The 16,465-nt window shown below is 49.3% G+C and overlaps 1 non-coding gene and 1 pseudogene across 1 annotated transcript; both read right to left on the bottom strand.

Moving 5' to 3' along the window:
* Positions 1-12,735: 12,735 nt before the first annotated feature.
* Positions 12,736-12,808, bottom strand: LOC130023282 (small nucleolar RNA SNORD113/SNORD114 family). Its single transcript, XR_008792436.1, has one exon. It is a non-coding gene; the product is annotated as a small nucleolar RNA SNORD113/SNORD114 family (small nucleolar RNA).
* Positions 12,809-15,557: 2,749 nt separating this feature from the next.
* Positions 15,558-15,628, bottom strand: LOC130023292 (uncharacterized; annotated as a pseudogene).
* Between the last annotated feature and the right edge of the window lie 837 nt (positions 15,629-16,465).

Raw genomic sequence — 16,465 nt, 5'->3', positions numbered from 1 at the left:
AGGGGTGCGGCTTAAGGATTTTAGAGTTAAATCCTTATCTTCTCTGATTAAAAAGACAATATCTAAAAAATAAAATATCTAAACTAAAAAACCATGGCGAGGGGCTGGAGCGATAGCACAGCGGGAGGGCGTTTGCCTTGCACGTGGCCAACCTGGTTCGATCCCCAGCATCCCATAGGGTCCCCCGAGCACCGCCAGGAGTAATTCCTGAATGTGCAGAGTCAGGAGTAACCCCTGAGCATTGCTGCATCGCTGGGTGGGGCCCAAAAAAGCAAAAAAAAAAAAAAGATGGCTGTAAATGTCAACCAGAATCAGGTGTGGGAGTTATATAGGTGGTGAGTTCTGCAGCTTTATCTAGGATGCAGAAAAGAGGTTCACTTACAGGGACACGGACACTGGCTCTGAAGAAGCTGAAGCCAACTGCAATGAGGAAAATGATCTCAGCGAGTCACTCAGACGCACAGAACCAGGAAGGGGAGGGGAGGAGGCTCCTGCCACTGCCACTGAAGAACTGAGATGAAGAAAGCGACAGTTCGCGTTGCCAGGGGGTCGCGCAGCGCCTGGAGACCCCCAGACACACAAGACAGTGCTGGGAACCTCAACGTGCCCTAGTTCAGGGAAAACGTGTGGGCGTGACAGTGGCCACCTTCGACGTGAGCCCTGAGCGTGTAGAAGAAACTTCATCAAACAGGCGTGCATGGGGGGACAGTGACAAAGAAGCTGCCCACCCTGAATGTGTGGCTGCCCCAGAGGACATGCTCCAACTCCTACCAGCCCGAGCTCTCTGGCCGGACCCCACGCTGCTGCTCCTGGGATGAAGTGGCCTCAAAAGTCCACTTTTAAGGGGATACTGTGTTTGCTTTTGAAACAGGAAGTCACTGAGTGGGGAAGTGTGCAGGATCGGGGGCAGGTTTAAGCCAGACTGACCATGAAGATTCCCATCTACGCTGCAGTTCCCTTCTGGTCCCTCCACACGCATGCACATGCACATCACACACACACACACACACACACACACACACACACACACACACACTTGGTTGTTGCAAACAGGCCGAATCACAGCACCATCCCTGGGTGTGGTTGCTCCAGCCAGCCTGGAGGGTCCATGCAGTGTCACTTTGATACCTGCAGTTTGTAGCATCTTACAGTGAACGTATTTCTTGTAGAATGAAAGAACATTAATTTTGAGAATTCGTCATGGGCCCTGAATTTTGCTTGATGAGCTTAGTGTATCTGGTTTTGGTTACTTTGGTTGGATTTGGGTTTGGGCCCACACCTACCTGTGCTCAGGGCTTACTCCTGGCGGGACAGAGGGAACTGGGGATCAAACTCGGGACAGCCACACACCAGGCTAATGCCCACCCCCGCGGCCCCCGGCCCGGCCAGCGCTATGCATTGTGTGTGAGTGTGCACAGGGTCTGCCCACTCAGAGGTCCAGCAGCCGCCGCGTCCTGCCTGACCACTGGGCAGACGCCAGAAGGCCCGAGGGGACCAGACCTTCGCACAGGGCAAGGGAGGGGGCGTAAATATGACTCTGGAAAGACCTGGGGGACAGAGGAGGGGCACAGAAAAGGCCCCCACCCCTGGGCAGCCCCTCAAGGCAGCGGCCCTCCGCACCCCAGCTCGGAGAAGCAACTGCAGATGGCCCCGGCTGGAGGGGGTCCCCGTCTCCAGGGGGGCGTGTCGCAGGACCCCAGCCCTCAGTTCCTCTGCCCTGTCCATCCCTTGCACCTGGACACACCCACAGAGGAGTGGAGGAAACAGGGCTCACCAGCAGGGCGGCAGCTCCAACAGGCTCCCGGGTGCCCGAGGGGGGCTCACCCCAGTGCCGGAGCTTCCCCAAGTGACCAGGGCTGTAACGGGGCTGGGAAAGGCGGACTGGGCGGGGCCACAGCCTGGGGAAGCTGAGGAAAGCTCTCCCAGGGCCTGGGGGCCACATGACACTGGGCTTGTGCAGGGGGGCCCCTGAAGGGCGGGAATTCCTCTCCCGGTGCTCCTGCTAGTCATACACACTGCTGAGTGACCACTGGCCACGGGTGGTGACACGTCGCTGCCCCCAGCTAACTCACCGCTTGGGACCACCAGGGGCTGAGTCTACCCAGCCACGCCCCCAGCCTGCTCTGGGGACCCCCCAGAACCTAAAGGTCAGAGTGTGTGGGGTGACCCTCACTCGGATTTGAAACCGGGCTGTGCGGTACCCGAGTACTGGCAAAGGGACATTTGAAGTGATGGGCCAAGGCAAGGGTCAGAGGAAGCTGGACAGGACATGAGCAGAAGGGCAGGGTATGGCCAGAGGGTGGGAGCATGGACAGAGCTGGGGTGTGGTCAGCTGGATAGGGTCTTGGCCGAGGACAGGAGAAGGGACACAGGGCAGGAAGGCGCCGGGCGCTGGACACAGGGCATGGTCTAGGGTCTCTGACTGAGCCCAGGAGTCCCGCAGGGCCTGGGACCATGCGGGAGAGAGTGGAGACCAGGTGGGGGGGACACCAGGCCCGCTTCGGACCCGCCCCCTAAGGGCCCCCTGTTCTAGCCAGTAGGGCAGGCTTTCATTTCATCCGAAGTAAAAGCTTTTAATGTTAATAAAATTCAAATTTCTCCAAACCTGACCTGGCAGAGGACCGTGAGCTCGAGGGACCAGGAAAGAGTTCTGAGGCCCCACATGATGAGTGGGAGCCACCTGCCTGGACACGTGGAATGGGGGGATCCCCAGGAGCCCCCTAGACCAAGGGGTGACCTAAGGGACTCTCTTGCTGTCTATACTCACCCCCTGTCCATCATCCCCATGGGGGGAAACTGAGGCCCACCAAGCCAAGGCCACAAGCCAAGACTCAGACAGTTAGGAGGGAACGGGTCACGGCAGCAACAGGGACCAGGGAGGGGCATTTCAGGACAGTGAGGCAAGGCCAGGCTGGGGGGGGGGGGTGCGAGTGGACACCGTCCACTCCTGCCCGCACACGAGACTGCTGCTGAGGAATGAATGAGGGAAGACTGAGGGGGCCTGAGTCTGCTCCCTCTTTCCTACGGCAGAGAAGCAAAGGGAAGAGAACAGGGAACACAGGCCCACACAGTGCCCTGGGGGTCCTCTTGCCCCCCATCCCAACTGCACAACCCCTCTCAGGTGAGAACCCACCAGCCCCGACGGCCAGGACCCTCTCCAGTCCCCCACGTTCTCAGCCTGGGAGGGGGGAGCTGCCCCACAGATGCTGCCTGGGGACTGGGCGTGGCATCCCACACTCCCACCCTCACCCCAGAAGCTGCAGGATCCTGGAACTCAGCTGCAAGCCCCGAGCCCGCCCCTGAGGCAGCCGGGCATTTCCCTCCCTGCATCTGACGGGACCCCAGAGACTCCCAGCCCCAACAGCCAGGCTCGGCTCTGGAGCACCAGGCTGGAGATCTGCAAGCAGGCCTTCCTGCCAAATGCCTGAGCCCATTCCCCTTACCGCGTCTGCAAACCTCCAGGGATGGAGACGGATTGACGAAGGCACCAAGTCTGCATTCATGCCACAGAGGGACAGCAGCCGGCTGGGGCATGCAGCGAGGACCACAGCCACGGAAGATGCTGCTTCTGAGTGCCCAGGACCCCAGGTCTCAGCCAGTGGGGTCCTGTACCCCAGAAAAGCCTCCCCCAAACTCCTCCTTGAGTAAGTCAACCCGCATCTGGACCACTGCAAAGATCACTGCATAGACCAGGAGTGAGCTCCAAGCACAGAGCCGGGAGTCATCCCTGAGCACAGAGCCAGGAGTGAGCCCTGAGCACAGAGCCAGGAGTGAGCCCAGAGCACAGAGCGAGGACTGAGCTCTGAGCACAGAGGTGGGAGTGAACCCTGAGCACGGAGCCAGGAGTGAGCACTGAGCTCAGAGCTGGGAGTAAGCCTTGAGCACTAATCCATGAGTAAGCCCTGAGCACTGAAAGAGGAGTGAGAGCACAGAGCCAGGAGTGAGCCCAGAGCACAGAGCCAGGAGTGAGCCCAGAGCACAGAGCCGGGAGTGATCCCTGAGCACAGAAACAGGAGTGAGAGCACAGAGCCAGGAGTGAGCCCTGAGCACAGAGCTAGGAGTCAGCCCTGAGCACAGAGCCGGAGTGATCCCCAAGCACAGAGCTGGGAGTGAGCCCTGAGCACAGTGCCAGGAGAGAGCCCTGAGCACTGACCCTGAACACAGAGCTAGGAGTGAGCCCTGAGCACAGAGCTAGGAGTGAGCCCTGAGCACAGAGCTAGGAGTCACCCCAGAGCACTGAGCCAGGAATGAGCCCTGAGCACTGCCAGTGAGCCCACCCTTACCCTCAAACAGGAAGGGTCCCGTGGGAAGGCAGGTGGCCCCAGCGACCGTGCGGGCACCAGGAGCGCATGACGGTCTCAGGTGGGGCTATGTTTGCCTCAGTTCCAGGCGGGGACTTCCCTCGGGAAATGCAGTGCCAAGGTGAGACCAACTTACTCTCCTTGCCTGCCGCTGGCGATGTGGGCGCGCTGGGCTGGCCGTCCTGTCCCCACTGTGTCCCCCTGCGACGAGGCGCACACGCCGCTCTTCTGTGGCCGGAACCGGGGAACCCTAAGGGAAAGCACCAGAAGTCGCTGGTCACAGTGACTTCAGGGGAGATGGGGAGGCCGGGGCGCGCCTGGGGTCTGTTCCCTCCCATGTGCAGCCCGTCAGATGTCAGCTCTAGTGAAACCACCGAGTCAGACCTGAGTGGGCGTTTCTCAGCCTTCCTCTCGCCAGGGCCCTTCTGACGGCGCTTCCTTCCTGGGTGCCCCCTTGCCTACCGCTTGGACCCCGAGTTTCACGCCGTGGTCCTTCACGTACATGCTTTTCACCTGGGCCCCACTGAAATATCACGGGGGTCCCTGGGGTGGTCCTTAAGGAATGACCAACGTTGTGAAGCTCAGGCCCCATAGCTCAGGGGTGCACCCGTGCCCCGCCCTGCCGCCCAAACCGAGATAGTGCACGCGGCCGGGAAGTGGGCCCTGAGTCCCAGGAACAAGCCGGGATTATTTCAGAGCTCTTGTTTTGGCAGAGGCCAGGCCACTTTCAGGAAACACCCAAAGGCTTCCCTCCCGGCGCCAGGCCAATGTTCTCCAGGATAGGCCATGGCCAGGACAGGCAGAACGGCCAGTACCCTGTCCCCCGCTGGCCTGTGCCCCAGGAAGCCGTGCTCGAGGGATGGCATAATCCACTGACACACAACTCACAACCCGCAGAGCGGTGCCAGACCCAGCTGAGAAGGTTCGTTCCGTTCCACAAAAGCCTGCCCGGCTCCAGCCACACCCATCCACCCAATTCATTCATTCACACGTCGGGCAGATCGACACCCAAGTCCTGGCACTGGGCTCCAGGCTTGAGTGATGACAAGTCAAGGTGCTCTGGCTGCATGGAGGATGCTGGGAGGTCGGGGTGTGGTAACGCTCTGGCTCTGGCCGTGGAAGGCATCCAGGGTGAGCTCACTCCCTCGTTGCCTCACACACGGACGGCTGACTCATTGGCGTGGGGACTGGCTGGCTCATGCACTCACCCTCGGAGCACTTAATTTATTCCTGGCTCAGGCGCCCATTGATGGGCTTCTGTGCTCACTCATTAATTCATTCTCTCTTTCGGTCTCCCTGACAGACTCATTCACCCTCCCGTTGCCCATTCATTCGCTCATTAATCTGTCTCATTTGTTAACTTATTTCCTCATTAGTTAATTTAGTCCATTTTTCTTTTCATTGCTTTCCTCATCTATGGCCTCTCTCTTTCCGTGACTTAATCATTAATTAAATCGCTCAGCTACTCTTTAACTCATTAACTCGTACGCGAGTTCCTCCACCAAGTCTCTCATTACCAATTAGCTTCCATTTAAGCATAGATTCACAAATATATTCCGGGAAGTGCGCCTTTATTCAACGCTCATTGGCTACTTTTTCCTCCATTCACTTGCTAACTGGTTTCTTCTTCACTCACTCATTTACTTTGCAGAACTTACACGTGGGCACATTTGCTCCTCGGGTCCTCTGCAGTTCCTCACGGGCCACTGTGAGTCATTCAGGATTTGCTCACTCATTTGCATAATCCTCCATGGGACATTCCTTGTGAATCTCTCATGCCTCTGTTCATTCAAAGATCGGGAGAAATGTTTACTACAAGTGCCACAGGTGCCAGGCCTAGAGGGCAGAACAGGAACTCAGAGGAACATGACTTCTCTTTCGCAACGCTTCCGGACTGCCAACTGTCCCATTGGTCCGGGCGTCACCGCCCCAGGACAGCCCAGAGGAACTGGGTAGGATTCTATGTACAGGAAGATGTCAGCAGACCTTATTTTAGCACTCGTTAGCTAACTGGGTGCCAGCAAACTATAAAAAAAAAAAATGAGTTCTAAATAAATCACCAGCTCTAAATAAAGCAGGTCAACAGTATCCATGTCCAAGGTAGGGGAAGAATAATACATGTAAGTTTCATTGTAAAAATATCCAAAATATTTCAAGAGTTCGTGCACAATAGTACAGGCTATTACAACAGAGACTGGGAAATAAAAGAGAAATGTTCCATTTAGTCAGTGTTGGGGGTCAAAACTATACTGTTTTTTAAGTCTTTCTTTGAAGACACAGGCTGTCGACCCATAGATTTACCTACCAAAAAACAGCCACAAAAAAAGCAGTAAGATATGTAATATTCAAGAACAACAGCTATAATAACAATATAAGATCTATGAACTCCAAAAATTAGTCACAAAAACACTTAATGACATAAGGGTTTTGTCCTTATTAGTCACAAGATGGCAGTTTAAATACTTTTAGTCAAATGGATCTTTGAGAAGTAAACCTAGGTTGCTAGTATTTCTTAAATTTTGTAAAATTGGTAAAATTTGGGAAAAGTATTCATCAAAAGACTCGTGGTCATTCAAATTTTTTAATAGGATTTTTCTTTCTTAATTCGGTTGAAAACCTCATTTCTAAAAATAGAGGCAACAACATAGAATTTGCTTCCAAACAAGTGGAAAATTTGATGAGTAAGTGTTTGAATGTATTTCTTAGAGTGCTGAACTCATTAACGTTCATCTTTAAAAGTTTCTTATTTCATGAATAATCCCATCACTGATCCTGAGTGGTCACGGTAATTTTATGGGAATATTTACTTTTAAATTTCTTAAGAAAATTTCTCATCTGAACCCTAAGCAAGATACAGGTCAGGACTACAATGTGTTTACCATATTTCTAATCTAGATAAGAAGCTTTTTTTTAATAAACCCACAGCCTTTGTCAAGACAAATTCTTCTTTTTGAGGGTTGGAGGGAGTGTCAGACCCAGTGGCACACAGAGCAAACCAGGGTCAGCTGCAGGCCTGATACTTGCATGATCTCTTTAGTGTTGGCACATGTATGCATGTGTTTGATTCGATTTTATGATTGCACAGAGCAATTTATTCTTTTTGTATAATACAGTGATCAGAAAAGGACCAACCAAGAGTAAAAAATGTGATCTCTTACTCACCCTAATCTACATGCTCTTACGCTTCTGTCAAGATCTTCATAATTAAAGGATGAATTCACAGCTGCCAGCAACCACTCTGGGGGTACAAAGCAGATAGGAGAAAGGAAAACAGAGCTCTTCCTTAGTTTATATGTCGCCTCTTTTCATGTAGCAAACTACTTAATTTTCACTTTTTATCTTCACTTATCCAGCCAAAGTAGGGGCAACAGGCTGTCTTTACAATACCTCTGACTAGCTACTTTTTTCCAGAAAGTGGTAACAACTTTAATCTTTCCTTTTTGTTCGATAGCAGAAGGAAGTACTTAAGAATTTATAACTATTCCTTTTTTTTTTTTTTTTTTTTTTTTTTTTTTTTGCTTTTCGGGTCACACCCAGCGATGCTCAGGGATTACTCCTGGCTCTGCACTCAAGAATCACTCCTGGCGGTGCTCGGGGGCCCCTATGGGATGCTGGGAATCGAACCTGGGTCGGCTGCGTGCAAGGCAAACGCCCTACCCGCTGTGCTATTGCTCCAGCCCAGGAGGGGATTCTTGAACACACTGGTTCACTGGTTTGCAAGGGACTTTAATGCTTAAAATGTTGGATTATGCTCTCCTCAGATGCGTTCTGTTCATAGCACTGGGCCAAGTGCAGTCCTGCTGCCTTGGATCTGTGCAACATTTTAACAAGACAAGCAGCAACCGCAAACCCACCTCAACCAATGAATAACTTTGGCACTGATTCTTTTTCAACGATGTCATGGCAGTTGCAGGAACTAGCCAGGCCCACTGGTAACTGTGTTACTTGCTTCTTCCCTGAGCAGCAGGAGATGAGGAGAAATCTTGATGGGAGAATCCCTTGGTTAGCGATGGAGTATCCAGCCTGCGGAACGGAAAGAGGGTTTCAGCAAGTGGAATGGCTCCGAGTTGCAATTTAATTGAGCGAACAAGAACTAGCTGCGATAGAAGTTAATCAGAAACAATCATAGATGCTAAACTCTTACCTCTGGCCCACAAACGGGCCTTCATTTAATTGCTTCATGTATTCAGCTGTGATTTCAACGATGCAAGAAACTTGAGAACGGGGTAAGAGATAACTGCCTCGCTTCCCTCACCTAGTGAGCTATGTAGACATCCGCCCCCATTAAATCTCCGCTTCCCTGCCCCCTGAGTCCTGCAGGGGGTTACTCCCTGAGCACGGAGCCGGGAGCAGCCTCTGAGCACTGCCCGAGTGGCTCAAAACCCAGCTGTCCCCCAGGCAAGGAGAGAGCTCAAGGGGCTCAGCACACAGGAGGCCAGGTTCAACCCCCAGGATGACATGGTCCCCTGAGCACTGCCAGGCGGGGCCCCAAAACAATAAAAGAAAGAAAAAAAGAAAAGTCAGCTGTGCAGAGGCTGAAGCCAGAGGACAGCGGGGAAGGCGTTTGCCTCACTCACGACCAACCCAGATTCTATCCCTGGCACCCCATATGGTCCCCCGAGCACCGCCAGGAGTAATTCCTGAGTGCAGAGCCAGGAGTAGCCCCTGAGCATCACCCGGTGTGACAAGAAAAAAAAAAACAAGTAAATAAATAAAGTAAAATCAAATTAAATCTCAGAGACCTAGGACAAAATTTCTGTTACAGCATATGTTGCATTTTTCCTTTTATTTATTTGGAATATGTTCGGACTTGCTTTCGGAGAGTGATTACCTGAGTGGGAATGCTAAATCATAACACGACTTTAAGATGGGCCATTACTGCATCCGTATTTATCCCCTGACCCTCTTGCTTGTTATCATTTATTCCCGATAATGATAAAATCAGTTCCTCTGCATTCTCTCAAAGCAAGGGCACCAAACAGCAGAGAGAACGTGCAATCCGCTCCCCGTTCCTTACAGGAGTAAAGACATCCTGTGCCCGCCGAGTTTCATGGAGAAAACCAGTGAGCACAAGAGCTCTTATTAGGCGCCACATGTTTACCCCTGGCCTTTTATATTGTAAATACCAATTTCACAGTACCACACCCAGGATGCCAAGTTTCTGCCGGGAGCGTGGGCTAATGCAGACGCCTGTCTGTGGGCGCTGAGTCTCAAGGCCCAGAACAGCTGGTGAGGGGGCCGTTGTCCTCACAGGTGCTGTAATTGGTGTGGACATGTTTTTCCCTTCCCCGATGCCTGCCTGTTAAACGCCTCATGCACTAATTCATTTATAAAAATCCAATACAGCAAATTATCCATGAATCTCAAAAGGGCAAGAATTGCATAATTTAATCTTCCTAAAAACTGGCTATCGGGTCTTTTCCAAAAGAGCAAAGGACAAGATTTCATTTTGTGTTTGAACTGAAGACCTGTAGATACATATTACTCATCACTCTTCACCCCCAACCTGTCTTAATTATCCAGGCTAGTGGATACTTTTTTTAAAAACTTACGTTGTATCTAATGTATTTATTAATTTTCTCTTCACTAAAGACATACACATTACCCCCAGAATATAGGGAGGAGAAAACAGAGAAGGAAAAAAAAACCAAGAGGAGCAGGAATAAGAGAAAGGGAAGTATAGGGGTGGAGGGGTAGGGGTGGTGTCAGGGGTCAGGACTTGGGTTCTACCCACAACAACACTGAAAACATGAGATCTAAGCTCAGGAATATGCCTGGTGGGGCGGGGGGGCAGTCAGGACAGGGCTGGAGGGAGCAGGGAACCCTGGTGGTGGGATTGGTGTTGGAATTTGTTTGCCTGACACCCAACAAGCAGTCAATTTGTAAATCACAGTTCTTTAAATAAAAAAAAAAATTTAAGAATTCAAAAAAACTAAACTAACTTTGATTATCCCAATCATCCCTATGTAGAATGATGCTCACAGCCCACCCCTCCCTTCCTCCCTCCAGGCCCAAACCACCGCTGCAAGCAAAGAGCTCAAATCATGCAAGACTTTCAGTCCACTAAATCAACCCCCAAAAGAACAAGGTACTCTACAGAAAACAGAGCTGATGAATCGATATTGATTCCTGACTACTATTACCCAATTACTCATTTGGGCATGCATTATTTGTTTTATAAATATGTATTAATTTTGGCAAAAGTTAATCTCTAGCTTAGAACTAATTCAGAAGAACAAAGCTGATCGTTACTAATCAATGCTTTGAAGATCCTGAACCAAAGTGACAGCATGCTTTTTCCATTTCTGCAAAATTAGCATGGTCGTCTGAATGAGTACTACCCCAGTGAACATTTGCCCTGCCACAACCAGCATCAACCCATGACTGGGCCCCTTCTTACATCTCCAGTTACTGACTAAATTTATCAATACTTGTACAACCCCCCAAGTGGGATTGCCTGAGAGTTGGAATATCTCTCTGTCCTTTGAGACTGAACTCCAGGTCTCGTCACCGACTCATACTTTAGTAATGAACTTAACAAACAACATGGAAGAACTCTGACTCCAGGCCATGTGTACCCTGAGTTCTAAACACAGATGCAGTTGGAGTTTGGGAGCTAGAATTCATTTTAGGCAGCTGAGACCACCTTCCAGAGCATGAGAAAAGAAGAAAACTGGCTTCTGCTCCCACTTTTCAGGGTCACTCAATGGTCAGCCAATTATTTGTGGCTAATGCATATTTTACACGTTTCGAGATGATCTCCCACTCACCACTAATAATAACGCCTAAGTGCAAATGCTGAACACTAAGAATAAAGACAATCTCCAGGGGCCGGGGCTGAGGGTCTGCATTAGAACTCACCTGGTACATGGGCAGTCCTGGGGTCGATCCCCGGCACTGGGAAGCAAAACAAAAATGAAAAACAGCGTCTTATAAATTCCTGAAAAGATTCCAGCGTCCCCAACAGCAATGACCATGGATCTTGTTTGGGATTGGATCTCAGATTTTTGTGTGATCACTGCGCAGAGCTCAGATATGATGATCATTCCCATCATTGACCCAATCCCAGCCCTACATTTTCTCAATTTGCTTCCGACCGTGTACTGACAAAACGCAATTTCTTGAGAAGTTTGAGTCTGATGATTCATCAGACAACGGGAGGAACTCTGAACAACCTTCTCCGTGTCTCAATTATTTTCGTATCAGCCACAATCACATTACTACTCTCAGTCTAAACACACAGACTCAACTACATATCCTTTCACATACGCGGCCTTGATCACAGAGAGAGAGATCAATTGCCTTTTTAAATTACATTTTACTCTTTCTAAGAATGCAATGAGTTTCCATCAAGAAATAACACTTTGCAAAGAAAATAACACCGCCTGAGTCAGGGTGCTTGGAGCCCTCCCACTCCATGCACCAAGATGATTTCCAGAATCATCTTCACCCCAAGATCAGGGACGCACGGTCATGGTAAGCTTTCCCACTACACTGGTGTCCACGGTCAGCCATTTGCCCTCTTAAAAGTTCTAAGACACTTTCTAAAACATTGAAAACCTGCATAGAAACCGCAGACACAGACATGAACGCTGACCCTCACTCACCGGGCTTAGAGCTGCCACACGGGCATCGTCACAGAAGTCGGCAGGGGTGAGTGGAGTCTTGAACCATCTTGGACACGTTCATCCTGAGAAAGCAAGCACAGTTGAACCAACACATCAAGTTGGATCCACAGTGGTATCCCGTGCACATCTCATTCCCTGAGACGTTTCGAGATTGAAAAATGCACGCAGTGTGTTATTTTCACTGAGCCAGGGAGATAGCCTCAACTTGGGACTAATCGGAAGTAATAGCATATGATCCTGAACACGCAGATAATATTCTCCAATGATTTCTGAGTGAATATCAGCACTTATCAAATTTAATTAGGAACAGCTATCACGTCACGTGATGCCATCGTAGGAAATGTCTTATCTCTTTTGGTTTAAGTATGTACTAATTTTCAAAGCTCTTAACCACAAACCAAACCTAAGAATACAAAATAAGAACCTGGTATCTGTATATTCAACATCTGTGTGTGGGATCACTTCCAGGAGAAGGAATAGGTGAGAGGCTAAGCTGGACACAGAGGCCACTTATGCTAGTGACCACCAGGATCACAGACCCACATTAGTCCATAATTCCCTTCATGTTTTTACATAGGTGTCACTTGAATAATTTAGTCATGAATGTGAATAGAAACACACTACTTTCCTCTTATCACTCTTTTGTTTAGGACTTTAACCATGAACGGATATTGGATTTTGACAAACACTTTCTCTGCATCTATTTACATGAAAGTGCCCGGACTCAGACAAGGTAGTGGGAGAAAATGAAACATCTCAGCCCTGTCCCAGAATTCCCAGGGATAACAGACACCATTATTCTAACAGTGGACCTCAGAGCTCCAGGAACATATTCATCATGTATGAACACATACACGATCACTGGTCATCATCGATCCAAAATTGTTTCTCTTTGTGATCTTGTCCCCCCCCCCCCCCCCGCACATCCACTGATCAACTCGTTATTGTCTTTAAATGAGAGGGTTCACCAACACTTTTCATGGCCCTAGCTCTTTATGGAATTATTCTCACAACAGGGCTGTCATGAATCCTCCTCACTTTTTCATGATTATGGATAAAATGCACCACAGACATGCACACATGAGGATGTTCAGTCAACAACGGGCCACACGTATGACGGCGCTACCTCGTCTGAGTCCGGGGGTCCAGCAAATGGATGCCAAGCTGGAGTCATGACACCTTATATTGTGTCCCGGGATGAAAATGCCTGGCATCCCCGTTCTCACTCTGTATCCCACCACTAAGTGCCACACAAATGGGAATCCCAAAATCACACTGAGATACCCACATATCTTACAAATTGAATATGCCTTATAAATTGAAAAACGCTTTTTAAAAACCCAAGAACTTTGTGTTCAAGAAAGCAAGGTCAGTGCTGCCTTATTTATGGCCACGCAATATCTCCTATTTTACACCACTAATATACCAAGAATATCACACCACATTTGATGGGGTTTAAAGCAGAAGGCAACCTACCTTAGGAGGAAATACATTTATACAGCTATCCATATATGCACACAAGGCTCAACCTTTAACAACATGTTACTGACCTCATATTGAAGGGTTTAATGGCTCCTGCGTGAAATACAACAATCTTCACACACCTTCCTCTAAGAAACCTTCTTTGAGTCATTTTTAGTGGATTATTCATGACAAGCAATACAAAATGAATTATTTTGGTTCTGTTTTGGGAGAAAGATTTGGGGTTCGGGATAGAAACATCCAAAACATGGTGGTGGGAAGGTGTGATGGTGGTGGGATTTGTATTTGAATATTAAGTGTAATCAAATATTGTGAACAACTTTATAAAAATAAAAAACTAAAAAAAAAAGAAAGTAAGGTCAATGATTACCCACATGGGCCTTGGGAGAGGAGCGACCACATGACCAGGTCACAGCAGACGTCCAGCGCCCCTAGGGAGGACTCACCCTGCTGCCTTCCTTTTCTTTAGCATTATCGAACTTCTTTAATGGTGCCATGATTAATCACATTGGTAATAACTCTACCCTATTAACCCAATAGCCACGTTGGGCAAATTCCTAGTCTCTGTCTCTAGACCCAGGGAATACTCTCAGTCTAAGGGGGACATGGCAATGTGGAGTGTTATCTTCATCAAGTCTCCCAGCCAGGCCCTGCCCACCTCATCAATCTAGAAGTCCCTGCTTCCATTTCCACAGTAGTGGAATAATTCACTATAACAGCCAAACATTCAAAGTAATTTCCCCAAATTATCTGGATATCTATGTCTCCTTAAAGACTGGCCTCAAGGTCACTTTATTGAACTAGAGTTCATGTCCTTTAATAAAGCACTGACATCTTCTTCCCACCCCCCAAAAAAAATCCTCACAAGAGAGAAGTTTGACTCTTACTTACGTGCTTCCCAGGATCCAGACGTGTGGACACACTCAGAACCGTGGGGCCATCCTCAGAAAGTACAAGACAAAGGAGATGAGGAAAAATTAGATGCCATTCCCCCATTCGCGTGTCAGTCATGAAGCAATGAGTGGCTCATGAACATTTTTATGTATTTACTCATGATCTCATTCCACACTTACAATAATGGAAATGGGTGAACATGAAGAATAAGAATATTATTTGGGGGGCTGGGGACGTGGCTCAGGGTAGAACTCACCTTCTATGTGGGGGGTCCTGGTTTCGATCCCTGGCGCTGGAAAAGAAAATAAAAAAAGTTATTTTGTATATTCCTCACATGATCTAGACGCCCTGAGAGCAAAGAGGGGGAATGAGGGGCTCATGTCTCGGTCTCAGACTGTCCCACATGATCAGCGTAGAAACTCATGAGATATGATGACAAGTCAACATCATTGGTCCAGCCCTGCCCTTTCTTGATTCACTTCTCATTGGTTGTCAATAAATTCATCAGTGCCCCATGATTTTGAGTGCCAGGTTAACAAAATAAGCAACATGAGCTTCCAAGGCACTTGGTCTGTCCCTAGACTGTTCTCATCTCCACCCCTGCCACTGGGACAGGTGACACAGTGACTCAGAAGTACACTGTGGGGTTAACCTGCACTCATCACCGAGAGAGTTTTCCTTCTAGTTGTATTGACACTTTTGAAGAATGCCGTGAACTGCATTACAGAAACACAATCCTCAAGCTAAAGAAAATAACCTCAAGTGTGACTCACCTTGAGCTGACCCTGGGCCAGGTTTGTGTCCGGACGTGCTTCTGCGTGCGCCAGCGTGTCCGACTCTGCGGAATACAGCACGAATGGTGACAGAGAGTCAGACACCCAGTTCTATGGTCCCAGACGCCCACTTTCCACTAAGCCAATGAGCAAACAGTGAGTGGAATCATTTCTGTTTCATTTTCTTGTCAGTAAAATAACAGTATCTGGCTGCTGACAGAGCAAGAATACTGACAATTGTTTCTTAACGACAATATCATCCTCAGTCGAACACTAACATCCTAGTATAACTAGTCTTATAACTATTTGTATTTCTAACCATCTACCTCTATAGAGAGATGGTGTTTAACTACCTTCATCTTTACTTCTATATCAAATGCACAAATGTGAAGACCAAAACTAGATCCTTGTGTCTTCATCGAGAGCAACTCCAACTAGAGCATCCCTGAAACAATGAGGAGAGACTCGACCCTTTGCTGTTGGACCTCAGCGTTCCGGACAGGCCTCATCACAGGAGACTCCGACACCACAAGCCGTCATCATGCATCCAACATCCTCCCTCTTCTTCATTCATGTCTATGACCCACATTTATCTGTGCCGCCCTCGCTACAAACACACTCACGGTGAATTTTACGTGTGACTAATGAGCACAGAGCTTCCTACGATCGTGGCACGGCTGCTCTGGGGTGTGTTCAGACGTGCAGTGCACAAGCAGAAAGATACCAGACAGACCCGAACCATGACCATCCCTCACCTTAATCTCCGAGCCGCCGGCAGGGACGCCCCCTCATGGATCCCTCCACCAAGGCAGGTCTCACGTCAGTGCAACGTGTCGGTGTTGAGAAACAAAACACAGGTAAGGATAAAAACTAATCCCCATGTCCACTGTCAGTGGCCACGCAATCCCACATTTCACCCACAGATATACTGAGGTATTAAAAAAACCCGATAATGTAGTCCTTGCTCTCTCTCTCTCTTCCATCTTTTTCCTTTATTTCTCTTTCCCTCTTTCCCTCATTCCCTCCTTTCCTTCCTGTCTTCCCTCCCTCCCTCTCTCCCTTCCTTCTTTGCTCCTTCCTTCCTTTTCTTCCCTCCCCTCCTCTCTGCCTTCCTCCACTTCCTCCTTCCCTCCCTCCCGCCCTCCCTCCCTCCTTCCCTCCCTCCCTTCTTCCCTCCCTCCCTCCCTCCCTCCCTCCCTCCCTTCCTTCCTTCCTTCTCACCTTCCTTCCTTCCCTCACCCCCCTCCTTCCCACCCTCCCTCCCTCCTTCTTATTGGGCTTCTTGGCTCTGAGCTCAGAGATCTCTCCCGGAGTGGTTTGGGGGACAATATGGGGAGTCTGGAATCAAACTCAGGTTGGGCACGTGTTGGGCAAGTGCTCTGACCAC

Source organism: Sorex fumeus, unplaced genomic scaffold, assembly GCF_029834395.1.
Source record: "Sorex fumeus unplaced genomic scaffold, SorFum_2.1 ptg000022l, whole genome shotgun sequence".
Lineage (NCBI taxonomy): Eukaryota > Metazoa > Chordata > Mammalia > Eulipotyphla > Soricidae > Sorex > Sorex fumeus.
The sequence above is the reverse complement of the archived record's forward strand: the minus strand, read 5'-3'. Positions and strand labels throughout refer to the sequence as shown.